General features: G+C 45.6%; 1 pseudogene; it reads right to left on the bottom strand.

Moving 5' to 3' along the window:
* Nucleotides 1-4,599: 4,599 nt before the first annotated feature.
* LOC123065262 (ERI1 exoribonuclease 2-like) lies at nucleotides 4,600-5,853 on the bottom strand (annotated as a pseudogene).
* Nucleotides 5,854-17,466: the final 11,613 nt, after the last annotated feature.

The raw sequence follows: 17,466 nt of genomic DNA, 5'->3' as shown, positions 1-17,466 counted from the left end.
TGCCGGGCCCCGATCTGGGTTCCACGGGCCCGTGGGTTTCGCGGCGGCGCGGGGAGGACAGGGGCGACGTGGCCAGGCCACATGGCGGGCGCCGGTTGGCCCTGGCGACGTCTGGCGGCGGCGCGCCCAATGGCTGATCGCCAAGTGGCGGCGGCGGGCTGGCAGCGCCAGATCCGAGGGAGGGAGGTGGCTGGCTGCGCGGAAAATGAGGGAGGAGGCGCTGATTTCGAGGAGGGAGGCGGCTGGGAGGTAGGGGAGGGGCTAGGCTGCCCAAAAATGGAAGGAGGAGGGGTTTTATATAGCAGTTTTTTTGGCTAGGGTTTGGTCTAGGGGGGTTTTCGGACCCTCCGATCATGATCGGGCGGTTCCGGAAGCGAGGAGAGGTAGAGTGGCCTAGGTGGGCTGTGAGAGAGAGACTTGGGCTGAGGGGAGAGAAGGGAAGTGCAGCCCGACAACTGTTTCCGGAGACCGAAAACGTCCGACGATTAAACCGACTATATTGCGGTTGTAGGTTTAACGGTTGGGCTAACAAATGGACTCCGAATGCGATGAAACTTGGCAGGCGGTCTGTCTACACTATAATAAGACCACACACCAAATTTCAACCCAATCCGAGAACATTTTCCGGCCACTTATAAAATAATATTTCGGACATGCCGCGGGCGCGTGCAAGTGTGTCTGGTCTCAAAACGAACAACGGAGAGAACTCGGAGAACCCGGACGAATGCAAGTTTTAAAAACATGATGATGCAATACACATGATGACATGATATGCAATGCATGACACGCAAGCAAATGACAAGACAACAACAACGAATAACTGAACGACACCTGGCACATCGGTCTCGGGGCGTTACATTGGGAGTCCTGTGCAGTAGGTGCTTGAAGCAAATTTCTTCTCACAGGTAGTTTTTCTAGTGCAGGCACTCTATCAGATGGATGTAGTACAGTGCATTTTCTTCTATTGTGTTCTGTGGAGTTGCAGACACTGCAATGCATTATTACTCCATGCTTGCTAAACCTAGTGCCTTCATCCTTCTCTGAAGGGTGAACTATTCTCTTCTTCTTTTTCCTGCCTGCCTTCTTCTCATACTTTGGAGGTTCTACCGGAGGACCATTTGTTTTCTGCCACTCAGCTGGATCTCTGCAAGGCATGATGACATGTCCATATGCCAACCTATATGCCTCAATACTATAGCAAGCAGCCACTTTGTCCTCTGGTTTGATTCTCTCAAACCTCAAACAAGCAATACTATGGCTACAAGGAATCCCTGTCAGCTGCCACCTTCTGCAACTACATTTGTTCTTGAGAATATCAACAACATATTCATTTTCACGGCTCATTACCTTGAACACACCTTTGCCAGCAGGACGTTCATGGCAACTTTTTGCCCATTCAATGTTTTTGTCAAGTTTTTTCTTGATCTTTGGGCATAATGTTAGTTGAGACCAGTCATCCTCACATTGCTTTCTATTTGTATACCATCTTGTCATCAATTGCGCCTTGATCTTCCTCAACATGCTCAGAATTGGTAACTCCCTTGCATCAAGTATCCATTTGTTGAAGACCTCACAACTGTTGTTGAGGAGTAGATCACATTTAGGTAATTCTTCAAAAAATGCCCTACACCATGTGTTAGGGGCAAGGCCATCCAAATATGCCCATGCTTCTAGATTCATCTCCTTCATCTTGTCCATGTTCTTTTCCCATGTAGCCATATTGTTGCTTCTTGCTATTACCCACAACTGGTTCTTTAATGTTTCACCCTTCCAATTGGCATGGAAGTTCTGGTATAAGTGTCGTACACAAATCCTATGCTCCGAATCAGGGAACATATTGTCCACAGCATTAATCAAGCCTTTCTGCCTATCACTCATGATTGTCCATGGTTTAGTGTTCTGAATTAACAGATCCTCTTTCAAGGTCTTGAGAAACCATGTCCAGGTGATGGTGTTTTCAACCTCAACTACTGCAATGGCTATTGGAATGATGCAGTCATTGGGATCAACTCCTATGGCTGTTAGAAGTATTCCTCCATGCTTTGTCTTAAGGTGGCAACCATCCAGACAAATTACTGGCCTACATCCTTGCAGAAAACCCCTCTTACATGCATCTATAGACATGTACAATTTGTCAAAAAGAACACCATTTTTCAGTTTCAAATAGAATGTGCTACCAGGATTTTGTGTTCTCAGCTCTTCTGCAAAATCCCACAACATATCGTACTGTTTTTGCTCATCTCCTCTAATCTTTCTGATTGCTTCTCTCTTTGCTCTAGCAAGCTTGCTCTTGGTGGCTGCCATATTGTAATCCTCTTGCACATTACTTCCCAGGGTTCTCAATGAAATTGATTCATCTGTCCTCACCTTCTCAACATACTTCTTTGCTATGTAACTAGCAGTGAATTGCTTCACCTCCCACTCCCTACTGCAAGTGTGCTCATCTATGTATTTTTTCAGCATTATGCACTTTGTTCTGCTGTCCTTTGAGGCAAAGAACTCCCAGGGGCAACCTGGGACACAATGAGCTTTCACTCTAATTTTGTCATTTTTTGGTGTCTTTATAGCTACCCTGTTCTTAACAGCATACTCTGCCAAAGCTGTCCTAACCTCTACAATTGATGAAAAGACCATTCCAACTTTGAACACAGGATTTTTCATGTCTTCAGGCCTAAAACTTTTGAACTTCAAACTGTTCTCACCCCCTTCTTCATCTGAATCTGGGAGGTCCAGCTCCTCCTCTTCTTCCACCAAATTCTTGCCCTTACTTGCATTTCCCTTTTCCTTTGAGCTTCCAATATCCTTTTCCTTGTCCTTGTCCTTGCTCTGCTCCTCCTCCTCTGCATCTGCATCAACATACTTCTCATATAGGTTGTCATCATCTTTATCGAACTCATTATCGGAGTCCACAAACTCTGATCCACTACTACTGTCTTCACCCCCAGAACTGTCCTCTTCAACTTCTGGTTCAAACTGAGCCCTCCTCCTATTGCTTCTCCTCTCATATGTGAACTGATGCCCTGCATTACTATTCCATGCCTCAGCCTCTCTCCTGACAAAATTTCTCTGAAGTTTTGCTCTCTGTTTGGGGCTGATGACATTATCATAGAAGGGTGGAATATCCAGTGGCTTTATCTTTGTAGGAGTAAAAACCTTAGGCAGCTCAGGGCCTCCAGTCATTGGAATGTCATTATCACTGAAGATTGATCTCTCCAGATCTTTATCATTCACATATAGCTCAAAAGTTTTGATCTTGCTGACCACAGACATCATATAATTTGTGTCAGCATCACACCCGAGCACTCGCAGACCACCAAACAATGATTTCCCTGACAGCAACCAATACACTTCCAACCTTGTGACATCTGCATAGCCACACTGCCTAACAAAATCTTCTATCCAAAGCAGAGACCATGTGTCCACTTCACAACAATCAAATGTGTCAATACGCTCATCTACATATGTCTTGTTTGGGCCGTCACCACAAAAGAACCCACTGTGATGAATCTCTACTGAAAAGAGGTCGTCGTTCGGTCCTACGTGCAAAGAGAGGGAATCGAGCATCAGGAAGCTGCGCACAAACCTAACCCTAACCAATTCGGATCAAATCCTAACCCTAGTCACAAATCGATTGGGAGGACAGAGAGGAACATACCGTACTGTGGAGGAGGATCTCCAGGGAGCCGTCGTACCGGAGCCATCGACGCCTAGGCAGGCGCCGCCGTCTCCGTGCGGCCACACCAAATCGCCAAGGCGCCGCCGCCCCCAAATCGCCGTGAGAGAGATCGGGAGAGAAGGAGAAGAAGAGGCAAGGACTGGGGAATGGAGATCTGAAACGATTCGGGGTGTTTTTTGTAAATATCCATCCACCTCCGTTACCCCTGTCCGACGTGGCAACAGTCAACGGTAGGTCAGACTGGGTCGGGCAGGTTTTGGACGTGACTGAGACACTTACAATAGTTTGAGGACCCACATGTCGATTTTCATAGTTCGAGGACCTGGTTGACACCCCTCGAATAGTTTAGGGACCTACAGTGCACTTCACTCTAGATTTTGCTAGTCTTTGAGCACCATGTAACTGACCCACCCAAACCATGGTTAGTCGTTCCTTGTGCTTGTACCACCTGCTGGTTTGCAAAGATGAGACTTGATTGACCAAATTTTCATTCCGTTTATGTAAGAGTTTGACAAGGAAATGATCTGAATTTTCTGTTGTCTCAGGGACGACTCAGCTGCTTTTTTTTTACCTTGATTGATATACAAGGTGGCATATATGATCTGAATTCTCATAACACTGCCATTTATCTTTCTTTTTTGTTGAACACATCCGTTTATCCATCAGCCATTAATAATTTTTAATAATACTGAAGAAATTTGCGGACAAGGAATGTAACTAAACAAATCTTCTATTGATGATATTAAACCTGGGGTTTCAGTATCAAATATGATGAGGCATTTGTGTTCAAGGAAATGATTTTGGATATAAGGTTGTTTTTTTCCAATATGCTGAGGCATGTGTGCTCTTATCTCAGAAATCCACATTTGGTTGTTTTTTCTGGTCGTGCTCAGTGCATCCTCCGACGATTTTGCGTTCGATGCTGAAGAAATTAGAACGAAATTTCTATTGATAATACTAATTCAGACACCGATTACATCAAGAATAGCCCCATTGGTCAAGTTCTATTTCAAAGACCAAATTTACACCTTAGACTAGACAGATTCTGATGGCTAGGACGATCAACACTAGCAGCTGAGCGACACTGGGTTCAGTTGCTCCACAGGAAGTAGGGTCCCATGGCCGGCGTCCAGTTGCCGCATCCAGACTGCGTCGGCCCTGGCTCCATGCCTCCTCTGCTCGCCACGCCGCAGTACCAGAAGCACGGTGCAGAGGAGCCACCGCAGGGGTTGATTATGTGTGGCTGCTGCTTCTGCTGGATCGGCGGCGCCGGCACCAGCGCAAACGAGCCACCGAAAGGGCCCGTGCGAGGCGGCTGCTGCTGGATCGGCGGCGGCGCGGACGCCAGCGCCGGTGAGCCACCGCAAAGGCTTGTGCGAGCCGGCTGCTTCTGCATCGGCGGCGGCGGCGCCAGCGAGCCGGTGATGCTGATCTTGACCCCGCGCCGCATGAGCTCAGCAAGCAGCCGCGCGGTGTTGCGCGCGTCGTCCAGCCCGCAGTGCAGGCGGCCCTCCCAGTCCAGCCCCGCCGCCCGGACCGCTTCCTGCAGGTTGACCCGCCCTCCGCCACCGAGCGCCGCCTGGAAGGGGACTCACTGATCGAAGTAGGAGGGCTTCTCGATGCCCTTGAAGCGGCACTCGAACTCGAGCATGGTGCGGCAGTCCCAGTCCCCCCATGTCACGACGGCCAAGCGGACGCGTCTCTTGTTCCCTGCCCCCGCCGTCTCCGCCTTCAACCAAGCGTCGTGCAGCCAGAGCGCCTCAACGAGATCCACGCCGCCGTCGACGTCCTCCTGCCGGATGCCGGTGAGTTCCCTGCAAAACTGGGTCAGCACAGGGTGATGTTTTGGACGAACGTACCTGCGAAACGCGGACTCGATGCAGCCGGTGGCGCCGTCGACGAGCACGGCAGGGAACTCGATGATTTCCTGCGGGAAGATCCGCGCGTCTTTGACGCACGTCGCCTCGAAGTCGACCACCACGAAGAAATCGAAATCTTGCTCCAGCCCCTGCCCGCGCCCCGCCATGATCGCTGCCATGTTCGTCGGAGTGCGCGCAAACTCGAGATGGGGGGAAGTTGGGAAGATAGGCGGCGAAGATGGGGGAAAGATCAGATCGAAAACTAGGGTTGCAAACCCGCCGGTGCGTCGTCCCCTTTATTAAATCCCAATCCAATCCGATGCTTTCCGGACCAACAGTTGGCGCGTGTTTTTTTTTTGACGTCGTTGGCGCTAGTACTTTCTAATCTATACAGTACTAGTAATCAACAAACCAAAGGCTGCGATTTCAGTTGGATCAGCAAATCAAAGGCCATTTCTAATCTATTTATATTACATTGAATAAACAATTTCAAAAAATTGGGCATATATTTTTTGAAACAAAGCAACATTTTTTCATTGTCATGAATATTTTTTTTTTAAATTATTCACATCTTCTAAGAACCGAGCAAACAAATTGTATACTATGTTAACATTTTTTTTTTCAAATTCGTGGTTTTGAATTTCTTAACTAAATTTATGTTTTTAAAATAATCGTATATGCGTATAAAATAAGATGAAAATAAAAAAAGAGGAGAAAAATGTAAGTGACATTAGCATGATGACTGATGTCGCTAGGCTAAACCTAGGCATTCTCTGGGTCGGGCTTGGTTCCGACCTCAAAATCACAATCCCGAGCCCGGCCTAGCCCGGCCCAAATAACAAGAATAGTGCACCTTTTTATTAATGACACAATGCGAAGGTTTCCCAATTTATTTTTTTGAATTTTCATGCCCATTTCAAAATGCGGTCAAAACAGCGGGCATGACCGTTCCTAGCTAGTGGTTGAATCTTGGAAAACTTTTGGTGTTTCTTTGATTAAATAGATAATTTTGTACCTAAAAATGATTTTTGGGAAAAATAAATAGCAAACTATGAGGCAGCTGCTGTTCAAATTTGACCTGCTTCCTACTAAATCGGCGGAAAATTATCTTTTTCACGAGAGGTGGATAAAATCTTTTGACACCCAACCATTTGATCAATTGTGCATTAAATATGGCCTAGTATTATATAAAATTGATTTGGTCCAATTTTGCAACAATTATTTGGTAGGTTCTTAAAAAAACTCATTTTGGGTGCTCGAAAAATGGAAAATGATTTTTTCATCCAAAGAAAATGTAAGCTTCCTTAGGCCACATTGTTTGCCATTCCAATATGCACCCCTTGTGCACAATATGAGATCATTTGAACAAACTATGCCATGAATATGGCCATAAGATTGATCATTTGGCTTGAAAGCCATTGATCTCCACACGTGATAAGCTCGTTTCTGAGAACACATTTTTAATTATCGTATTAAAAGTTTATTAATTTTCGTGGGAACTTGGTCATATATAATGACACAATGGAAAAGTTTCCAATTTTTTGTTTTTTTTGAATTTTTCATGCCCATTTCAAAATGCGGTCAAAACGGCGGGCATGACCGTTCCTAGCTAGTGGTTGAATCTTGGAAAACTTTTGGTGTTTCTCTGATTAAATAGATACTTTTGTACCTAAAAATGATTTTTGGGAAAAATAAATAGCAAACTATGAGGAAGCTGCAGTTCAAATTTGACTCGCTTCCTACTAAATCATTAAAAAATTGTCTTTTTCATGAGAGGTGGATAAAAACTTTTAACATCCAACCATTTGGTCAATTGTGCATTAAATATGACCTAATATTTTACAAAATTGATTTGGTCCAATTTTGCAATAATTATTTGGTAGGTTCTTCACAAAAAAACTCATTTTGGGTGCTCGAAAAATGTAAAATGATTTTTTTGGCCAAAGAAAATGAAAACTTCCTTAGGCAACATTGTTTGCCATTCCAATATGCACCCTTGTGCACAATATGAGATTATTTGAACAAGCTATGCCATGAATATGGCCATAAGATTGATCATTTGGCTTGAAAGCCATTGATCTCCACACGTGATAGCTCATTTCTGAGAACACTTTTTAAAAATAATTGCCGTATTACAAGTTTATTATTTTTCTTAGGAACTTGACCACATATAATGACACAATGCGATGGTTTCCAATTTTTTTTTGAATTTGTCATGCCCATTTCAAAATGCGGTCAAAAGGGCGGGCATGATCGTTCCTAGCTAGTGGTTGAATCTTGGAAAACTTTTGGTGTTTCTATGATTAAATAGATACTTTGTACCGAAAAATGATTTTTGGGAAAAATAAATAGCAAACTATGAGGCAGCTGCAGTTCAAATTTGACCCGCTTCCTACTGAATCAGCGGAAATTTGTCTTTTTTTATGAGAGGTGGATCCAACATATTTTACAACCAACAATTTAGTCAATTGTACTTTAAATATGGCCTAATATTTTATAAAAATGATTTGGTCCAATTTTGCGACAAATATTTGGTAGGTCCTTCACAAAAAAACTCATTTTGTGCACTCGAAAAATGAAAAATTGGTTTTTCGTGAAAATAAAATGAAAAATCCCTATGACAACATTGTTTGTAATTCCAAGATGAAAACTTGTGTGAAATATGAAATCATTTGAACAAACTATGAGGCATCTATAATTAAAATTTGACCCACTTCCTAGTGAATCGATGAAAATCCCACCTAGTATGAAACTACCTCTAGTTATTTGAGGCAACTGTACTTAAACATTGTCATAAAAAGATAAGGGAGCTTACCGCCAGGCGTCGTGGTGCTGCTTTGGAGCTCCCCGACGTTGCAATGGAGCTTCGCCGGGCACTATGGTGTTGTGTTGGAGCTCTTAGCACGCCGTTGAGAGCTGCAATGGAGCTTCATGGGGATGTCATCGATGCTGCGTTGAAGTATTTTCACGCTCGGTGCTGTCGTGACATATTGATGTGATCAAACGACCACCAATGCGTAGATCGGGCGGCTAGCTAAGCGGATGATTTCTAGACAAAATCATCTGACTGACTCGTAGCAGCCGCCTATTGTTAATCGATTACGACCAATTTAGATGGTCATAACTTCATCAAAATCTGTACTTCGTTTTGATTAGTCTACGAGCATGTCACACAGATCAAGCATCACAAACCGTCGGACACTGCCAGATCCAACGGCCCACACCCCCTCACCCTCTCACCCACCCACACCCACCCGAAAGCAACTCCCCTCACGTACACCACATGCCGCCGAGGACACTGACATGTGGGCCTAATTCCTTGCAGGCCCACCTGTCAGTGGCCGGATGACACCCTCTCCCCCGCACACCACCGTGAGCTCCTCTCCCCCGCACACCACTCCTCTCCCCATGACCCGCCGCCGCCGACCCCGACCACGGCGTCCACTCCACCGCTAGCGCCACCTCCCCTTCCTGGCCGAAGATCCACTCGAGCTCCACCCCCTCTCGATTCCTCTCCAAATCCCGCCATCGGCAACCCCCACCGACGAAACCCCATCACCACCAGCGACCTCCCCCCTCCCTCTTCAGATTGATGGATGGGTGGGGACGGGGAGGGGCAGATCCGCACCCGCACCCACCGGAGCGTCCTGCTGCGGTGGCCCTTGATACGTGTGACGCTCGGATAATTAAGCTACAATAATTCCCTGCTAATGATGCCACGTCACCACGATTACCGTTAATTAAACTCGCGTTGATTCAAACAGGATTGAAATTCAAATTCCAAAAACAAGTCAAATTTTATTTCTTCAAACTGATAAGGAAAAATGTTCGATGGGTTGAAAATATTCCCTAACTATTTGTCATGTAGGAGCCAGCCTCTTTTGAATATTTAAAGTGGCCCTAACCTATTTAAAACTAACTCACAAGTAAATATTTGAACCATTTCAACTTAAACAAATAGTTAAACTATTCAAAATAATTTGGAACTTTGGGTGCTGCTTCAAAACCTCGCCTAGTATTTATGTGCTAAGTGGCACATTTAACTATACTCATTTATTAGATCAACAAAATTACAAAACTGTAAAAGAATAATAAACAAAAACAAATAAAAGGGCAAAGGCCACCCCCCTTTTCCCCATTGGGCCTCTTGGCCCATTCGGTTTCGTCGACCAGGCCGGCCCAGCCAGCCACCCCTTACTCCCCTTATCCCGACCCCGATGAAAATCCTAACCTACCGACACCCCCACTCTCCCCACGTCTCTCCCTTTCCCCCTGATCCAGATTGGATCGGGGCTGGCCCCGTGGCCGTCGCCTCGAGTCGCCTCGCCGGCCCCGCCCTCGTCCTCGCGCACCTGACGACGTCGCCGGCGCCACCACGTTGCATGCTTCGCTCCTCCCTCGTCTGGATCGGGATCGGGGTAGCCGCACCCCGACCCCGCCGACGTCGATGCCGCGCGCCACCCCGCCGCTCCTCGTTGGCGCCCCGAAGCCCGCTGCCATCACCGGATCGACCTCGCCGCCGCCATCCATCTACCTCGGGCCCTCCCCGAGCACGCGATTGCACAACGACAGGCTCGATGTGAGCCTCTTCCCCCCTCCCCGTCGCGCCTTGGTCGCGCTCGCTGCGACCCCCGCATCCCTGCACTTGCCGGCGTGCGCTCGCTGCTCCCTGCGCCGTCCACCTCCCTGCCGTCCCGCTCGGCGTCCTGCGCAGCTACGCTCGCGAGCCCCATGGACGCGCTCGCCTACTCATGGCCTCGGGCGCCACTGCCCGCGTTCCTCTCGTGCCCATGCCGCTGCGTCCGCCTGGCTGCACCCCCTTGCCCCAGCCCTGCTCGGGTCACTGCCCGCGCAGCCCCTGGCCGCTAGCGCTCGCGCCTGCGAGCCCCGTGGCTCCGCTCCACCCCCTCTTAACCTGAGCCCAGTGCACCGTGCCCGTTTGGCCTCTGGGCCAATGACAAACGGGGCCCACGCCCCTAAGAACGAAAATGGATTAAAAAGAAAAGGTTAAAAAATGATAATAAGAAATAAAAAATATATTAATTAATTAATTAATAAATTATTTAACTTAATTAATCTAGTTTAGTTAAACATAACTAATCCGGCTTAATTAAACCCTAATTAACATGTTTAGTCTATGACAGGTGGGTCCCATTGGACCCACACGTCAGTTTGACCCAGTCAACGTCCTGTTGACTACTGACGTCATGATGAGGTCAGCATACACTATTCTAGATAATGTTAGAATTAAATAGATAAATAAATTCAGAAAATGATTAAAACTTTAGAAAAACATAGAAAATAAACTGTAGCTCAGATGAAAATGTTTTCTACATAAAAGTTGCTCAGAACGACGAGACGAATCCGGATTCGCAGCCCGTTCGTCCGCCACACATCCCTAGCATAGAGAACTCACAATTTTCCTCCTCTGAATCACCTGTCCGAAAATGCGAAACACCAAGGATACTTTCTCGGTTGTTTCCTCCTCTCGCCGGTATCACCTACTACTGCGTTAGGGCACACCTAGCACCACTCATTGTCATGTCATGCATCGTCATGGTTATGTTTGCATTGTATTTATTGTTTCTTCCCCCTCTTCTCTCCGGTAGATTACGAGACTGACGCTGCTACTGCCCAGTTCGACTACGGAGTTGACGAGGCCTCCTTCTTGCCAGAGCAACCAGGCAAGCCCCCCCCTTGATCACCAGATATCGCCTATTCTTCTCTCTACTGCTTGCATTAGAGTAGTGTAGCATGTTACTGTTCGGTTACTCCTATTCTGGTGCATAGCCTATCATTATTGCTACAGTCGTTGATACCTTACCCGCAATCCTAAATGCTAAGTATAGGATGCTAGTTTATCATCATTGGCCCTACATTATTGTGAGTCTGCCTTGCGATACCATCGGGCCGTGATCACTCGGGAGGTGATCACGGGTATATACTATACATATATACATACTATACAGATGGTGACTAAAGTCGGGTCGGCTCGTTGAGTACCCACGAGTGATTCACGGATTGGGGGCTGAAAGGACATTTGTCCCGACGGCCCTCTGTGTGGATCTTTTGTGGCGGAGCGACATGGCAGGTTGAGACCACCTAGGCGAGAGGTGGTCCTGGCCTTGGTCCGCGTTCGCGGTTACTTCATAATAACATGATTAACGAGATCTTGGTATTTGATCTGAGTCTGGCCACTGGCCTATACGCACTAACCAACTACGCGGGAACAGTTATGGGCACTCGGCGTCGTGGTATCAGCCGAAGCCTTCGTGACGTTAGCGACTAAGCGGCATGCGCCGGATTGGACCGTAAGCCTGCTCTTGTATTAAGGGGGCTAGGTCTGCTTCCGGCCGTGTAGGCAACATGCAGGTGTGCAATGGGCGATGGGCCCAGACCCCTGCGCGCATAGGATTTAGACCGACATGCTGACCTCTCTGTTGTGCCTAGGTGGGGTTGCGACGTGTTGATCTTTCGAGGCCGGGCATGACCCAAAAAAGTGTGTCCGGCCAATGGGGATCGAGCGTGTTGGGTTATGTGGTGGACCCCTGCAGGGAAGTTTATCTATTCGAATAGCCGTGTCCCTCGGTAAAAGGACGACCCAGAGTTGTACATTGACCTTATGACAACTAGAACCGGATACTTAATAAAACACACCCAGACAAGTTCCACAGACAACCCGGTGATCGCTTTTCCACAGGGCGACGAGGGAAGGATGCCGGGTAGGATTATGCTATGCGATGCTACTTGGAGGACTTCAATCTACTCTCTTCTACATGCTGCAAGACGGAGGCTGCCAGAAGCGTAGTCTTCGATAGGACTAGCTATCCCATCTTATTCTGGCATTCTGTAGTTTAGTCCACCGATATTGCCTCTTTGCATATATACCCATGCATATCTCTACTCCTAATGGAGCAGTTGGTGAATAGTCTCCACGGTTTATTTTTGCTGGGTTTTTTCGTCTCTCCTCCCACCACCCCCTCCCATCCTGGTCCATCGGTTTATTTTTCTCTCACTCTTTATTACAACCAGGACTTTCCTAACGTATAACAAATCACAGATCTAACTTCCTTAAATTATTCATATCAATCGATTCCTTTTATTGGTTCAATTTGTCTTAGGAAACAAATAACAAATTTTAAGAAACAAATAATAGATTTGAATCTAACTTTCCTAACTTATCTAAATCAATCGATTTCTCTCATTAGTGAAATTTGTTTTAGGAAACAAATAACAGACACGTCACAAACTTTCCTCCCAATAAATAGTTTCTTAACATTTGCAAACTTTCCTAATCAAACACGTCACAAACGGGCAGGTACTGATATCATGCACTACAAAAAAAATATACTTCCGTGATGATACGTGTTTGTCACAGTAGGTCGCGTTTTTTGTCATGCATGTACATCCATGACGATTTTATGACAGAATCAAGATAGTCATACCTGTGCTGTCATAGAAGTGTTCCATGACATTACCAAAATTATCATCACGGAAGTGTCCACTTCATGACGATAAATCGCGCGTCACAGAACTACTTTCGTCAAGGGTGACCGACACATGGCATCCACCGTAACGGAATGCCGTTAAGCTATTGGGTCGGGTTTTGGATCCGATAACCCGTTAACAACCCCGACCAATGGGGATTTTCCACGTGTAAAATCATCATTGGCTGGAGGAAACACGTGTCGGCTCACCGTTGGGACAGATGTCATCCGCTCATTGGACAGAAGGTGCCTATGATACGTCAACACGTGGCACGGCCCAACAGAGGCCCATTCCTGTGAAAAGGCCAGCCTGTTTGACTTGGTCAAAAGGTGGCGGGCCGGCCCATGTAAAGCCTGTTAATGGCTTGTTCGCATATAGCCCATTTACAGCCCGCTAACCCAAGGCCCGTTACGCCCTACCCGAATTAGGCCCAATAGCGTCATCTGGGCCACCCAATATGATTCCAGCCCGTTTTCACTTCTGGCCCATGTATGGCCCATGACGTATTTCGGGCCATATGAGGCCCTATGTAACTCTTGGCCTATTAACGACCCGTGGTGAAACTGGCCCGTAATGAACAGTGTTTTACTTTACACCCATTAATGGCCCGTTGTGAAACTGGCCCGTAATGAATAGTGTACCGCTTTATACCCATTAAGGGCCCGTTATTCCGTTGGGCCGTTTCCAGCCCATGTTATCTTTCGGCCTTCTCAGAGCCCATTTATTCTTGGGCTCATTTCCAACATTCGTTTACTTACGGCCCGTTACTGTTCATTTTTTGCTTATGGGCCAAATTCAGCCCATGGTTATAGTCGGCCCGTTTGTGGTCCATTAACACGTTGGGCCGTTTTCATAGCGTCATGAAATACGACCTATTAACGATGGCCCGTTATGGTCGGCCCATGAACGGACGATTCCAACTCTAGCCCGTTTACGGCCATAATGCGGCCTGTTATTGGCCCATGTTTGGCCAATCGATCATACTGCCCGTGTAAGGCCCATTGATGATACAGCCCGTAGAAGGCCCATTGTTTCTACGGCCCGTAGAAGGCCCATTGTTTCTACGGCCCGTAGCTGGCCCATTGTTTCTACGGCCCGTAGAAGGCCGACTATTTCTACGTCCCGTAGAAGGCCCACTATTTCTACGGCCCGTAGGAGGCCTAGTGTCACTACAGTAAATATTAGCCCATGGTTATTGTGGCCTAGGTTTAAAAAATAAATTATTGCAGCCACTAGCAAACCGCAGAAAAAGAACTGCAATGACTACAAGCAAACAAATAAACAAGACAATAAGGAAATAAATAAGCAAGCAACTTACGCTAGGCTATCACGGCTATCACACATATTACATCCACTGGGCATCAAAGTTCGCCACCAGTGCAAATAAACGCGCCGACAAAAGAATATACAAAACTGAGAGCACTTCAGAAGGCACTAGGCCTGGCCAGGTCGGGCCCCCCAAATAGCTGAAGAAGCTGATTAGACCTCAGTTGTGTCAACGATAGATGCATCAACACTAGATTTAAGGCATGATGGTGCACACGACAGTCCTCTGACATCTTCATTGCATCTTTGACTTCAAGTTAGAGCTGAGCTGAAGCAAGCCTTTCCGCTTTAAGTTGAGACTGAAGAAGTCGAACTGATTGAGGCAGCGACTGCACAGAGATTGTCTCACACCTGCTGGTGAGTAGCTTCAACTCACTGTCTTCATCAAGACAGGACCTTGGGGTCATCTCGCTGTCCTCAAGATGGTTTGGCTCACTATCTTCCCTAAAGTTTTGCCTGACATAAGAGATACGACTCTGAAAGAGAAACAAGGAGACACGTAACAGTTTTCACAATTATATAAGCAAATAAATGGATCTGTTCTGCATAAGGAACATGTTTTTACAACTACAATTTGAAACTGGTAGTTGTTGCAAACATCCAATCAGATGTAAACAGCAAAGCAAACAGCAGTGGAGGCAATGATGCCTATCCAAATCTATACTAGAACAAAGTTGAAGGCTTGAGAAGGATGAACTTACATTACATGTTAACACGGGATGGACAAAGCCCTTCTCCATGTTGATGGAAGGATAATTCAATAAATTCCCCAAAGAAAATTCTTTATAAGCGTTGCCATTATTCTACATTTTGCAAAGATTAAATATAGATCAAATAATATTGGAAGAAACAGAGGATAATGAAGCTCAGGTGCAGACTGATGATACATAATCAAATAGCAATTAATTAAGTACAGCGTTACAAGGCAAAAGGGAGAGATGTACTAACAAGAGCAATGCATAGCCCATTATTGTTTTGAGATCGTATAATCCTTTGAGCAAGGAGATTCATATGAAATTAGTTTTCATACAAGAGAGAAGGTAAGGCACAAGCAGAAATTTAGGAGTTCAAATTTTGAATTGATATCATAGACAGTATCTGACGCTGGGCTCCCAGCAGTTCTAATAGGGGTTTGGCCACTGGAGTAGGGGTAAAGTGTGGTACAGTTGGGCCTGTGTTTTCTGTGGCTGCTGATCTATCTGATTTAACAGGTACCACTACCTTTTCCAAATACCTAGTTTGTACTCCTTGAGGATCTGCACTCACCCTCTTCCTTTTGGACATCTATCACGAAAGAACAACATTTGACTGGAAAAACATAGTGTGACGACACATGGAATAGGTACAGAAAATGGATAGTTATGGCATATACTCATATATGATGCTTAAACTAACCAGATTGTGTAACAAAGTAGAAGAATTGCAAGAGGTCAGATGCAAAATATGTGCGACCAATACAACTTTGCAAAGTTAGAGCAAGCACCTTGATGGGTGAATAAGATAGGCCATCCTCCATCATGCCAAGTTTGTTAGCCAGTGGATCGTTCCACAATATTCCTCTCGTGCGCCCATTCTCATGTTCATTTTGATAATGTTCAATATCTGACATGCATGAAAACATAAAAAGAAGTGAGATTTTCTTTGTAACGCAGAAGTGATTCTAATCCAATACTGCCTCCCTGTAAACCCCTTTGTGCTATCTCTGCAATTCTTTTAAAAGATGCCATGCATGCTGTAATTTGTTGTGTGCATTAATATAATGTGGTCTACTACTCAAAATATGAGAGCTCCAGAAGTGATGACACTTCGCAGATGATAGCTTCAACATATAGTAAAGAAGAACAAGTCGACCTGACCTGACAGATTCAAAATATACGAAGGGAGAACAACTCGACCTAACCAGTCGACCGCAAGAGAAGAGTATCATCTTAAAGAAGAGCAGAAGAGCAAGCAGATTGAAGATATTACAAGTGTTTCAATACAATGTCGGTTGGCCACCCATGATGAACCAGAGCGCACAGAGAAATACTATTCTTTCTGGTCTCTCCATATGTGGCTCACATGCATTTCGAAACTAAAGTAGGAACATTTAGCTAACCAATTAAACATCTCTCAGTTTTACTAATATCAGCAATAATATAAGATATGAATTTTTACAACTAAGCTTGTTTAGCTCGATGGGTGGAACAGTGCTATTACGACACGAACCACGTAGGCTGATTGTGGTCATCATAAAATGGGGAAAACATAAGCATGATCAGTACAGTGTTGACCGTGGCAGTGGGATGGCAGATCTGAAGCTGCAAACCACGCAAAGGGTAGTTAGCAACCAATGTTTGCTTTGAAATAACAACTAAGATTTGGTATGGACAAGAAAGTATGGTCAACAAGTGACAAAGAAATGCAATTATGCTGTCTCTCTATATGTCGCGACATGCATTTGGAAACTCAAGCGGGACCTTTAGCTAACCAATTAAATGTGTCGGTTAACTAATATCAGTATCATATCACAATCATATTTGAACAACTAAGCTTTCAAATTCTGAGTGTTGTGTTGTTTAGCTTGGAGGGTGGAGTAATGCTAGTACAACAGAAAGCACCTACGGAGATCATAGTAGAGTAGATAAAAGGGGAAAACCCTAAGCATCAAGAGAAAAATCAGGAAAGTGGAACTAGCTGGACCAATGGGTGGCGCACATGCTTTTCGAAACGAATATAGGAACATTAGGTGACCAATTAAACGTTCTCTATTTTAGTGATATGAGCATCATATCAGATTCGTATTTCAACATGTAAGCTTTGGGTTGAGGTCTTGAGGAGCAGTGCTAGCATGACACGAAGCACCTACGATGATGGTAGTGAATATAAAGGGGGGAAACCATAAGCTTTACGAGTATAGTTCCCGTGCCATGGCGGATCTGAAGGTGCAAACCGGACAAATCTACTTCGCAACCAATGTTTGCTTTCAACTAGCCACTACAATTTGGTAGGGACAAGAAAACTACAGTAAACAAATTACGATCTATTTTCTAGATGAGATCAATAAATTAAGCACATATGGAAGAGTACCACCTCTCTTGCGACGCTGTGTAGGCCTATGCTGATACGTTGAGGGTG

The sequence above is a fragment of the Triticum aestivum genome, chromosome 3B (genome assembly GCF_018294505.1).
Source record: "Triticum aestivum cultivar Chinese Spring chromosome 3B, IWGSC CS RefSeq v2.1, whole genome shotgun sequence".
In the NCBI taxonomy this organism is placed as follows: domain Eukaryota; kingdom Viridiplantae; phylum Streptophyta; class Magnoliopsida; order Poales; family Poaceae; genus Triticum; species Triticum aestivum.
Note: the sequence above shows the minus strand (reverse complement) of the source record. Positions and strands in the feature narration are given on the sequence as shown.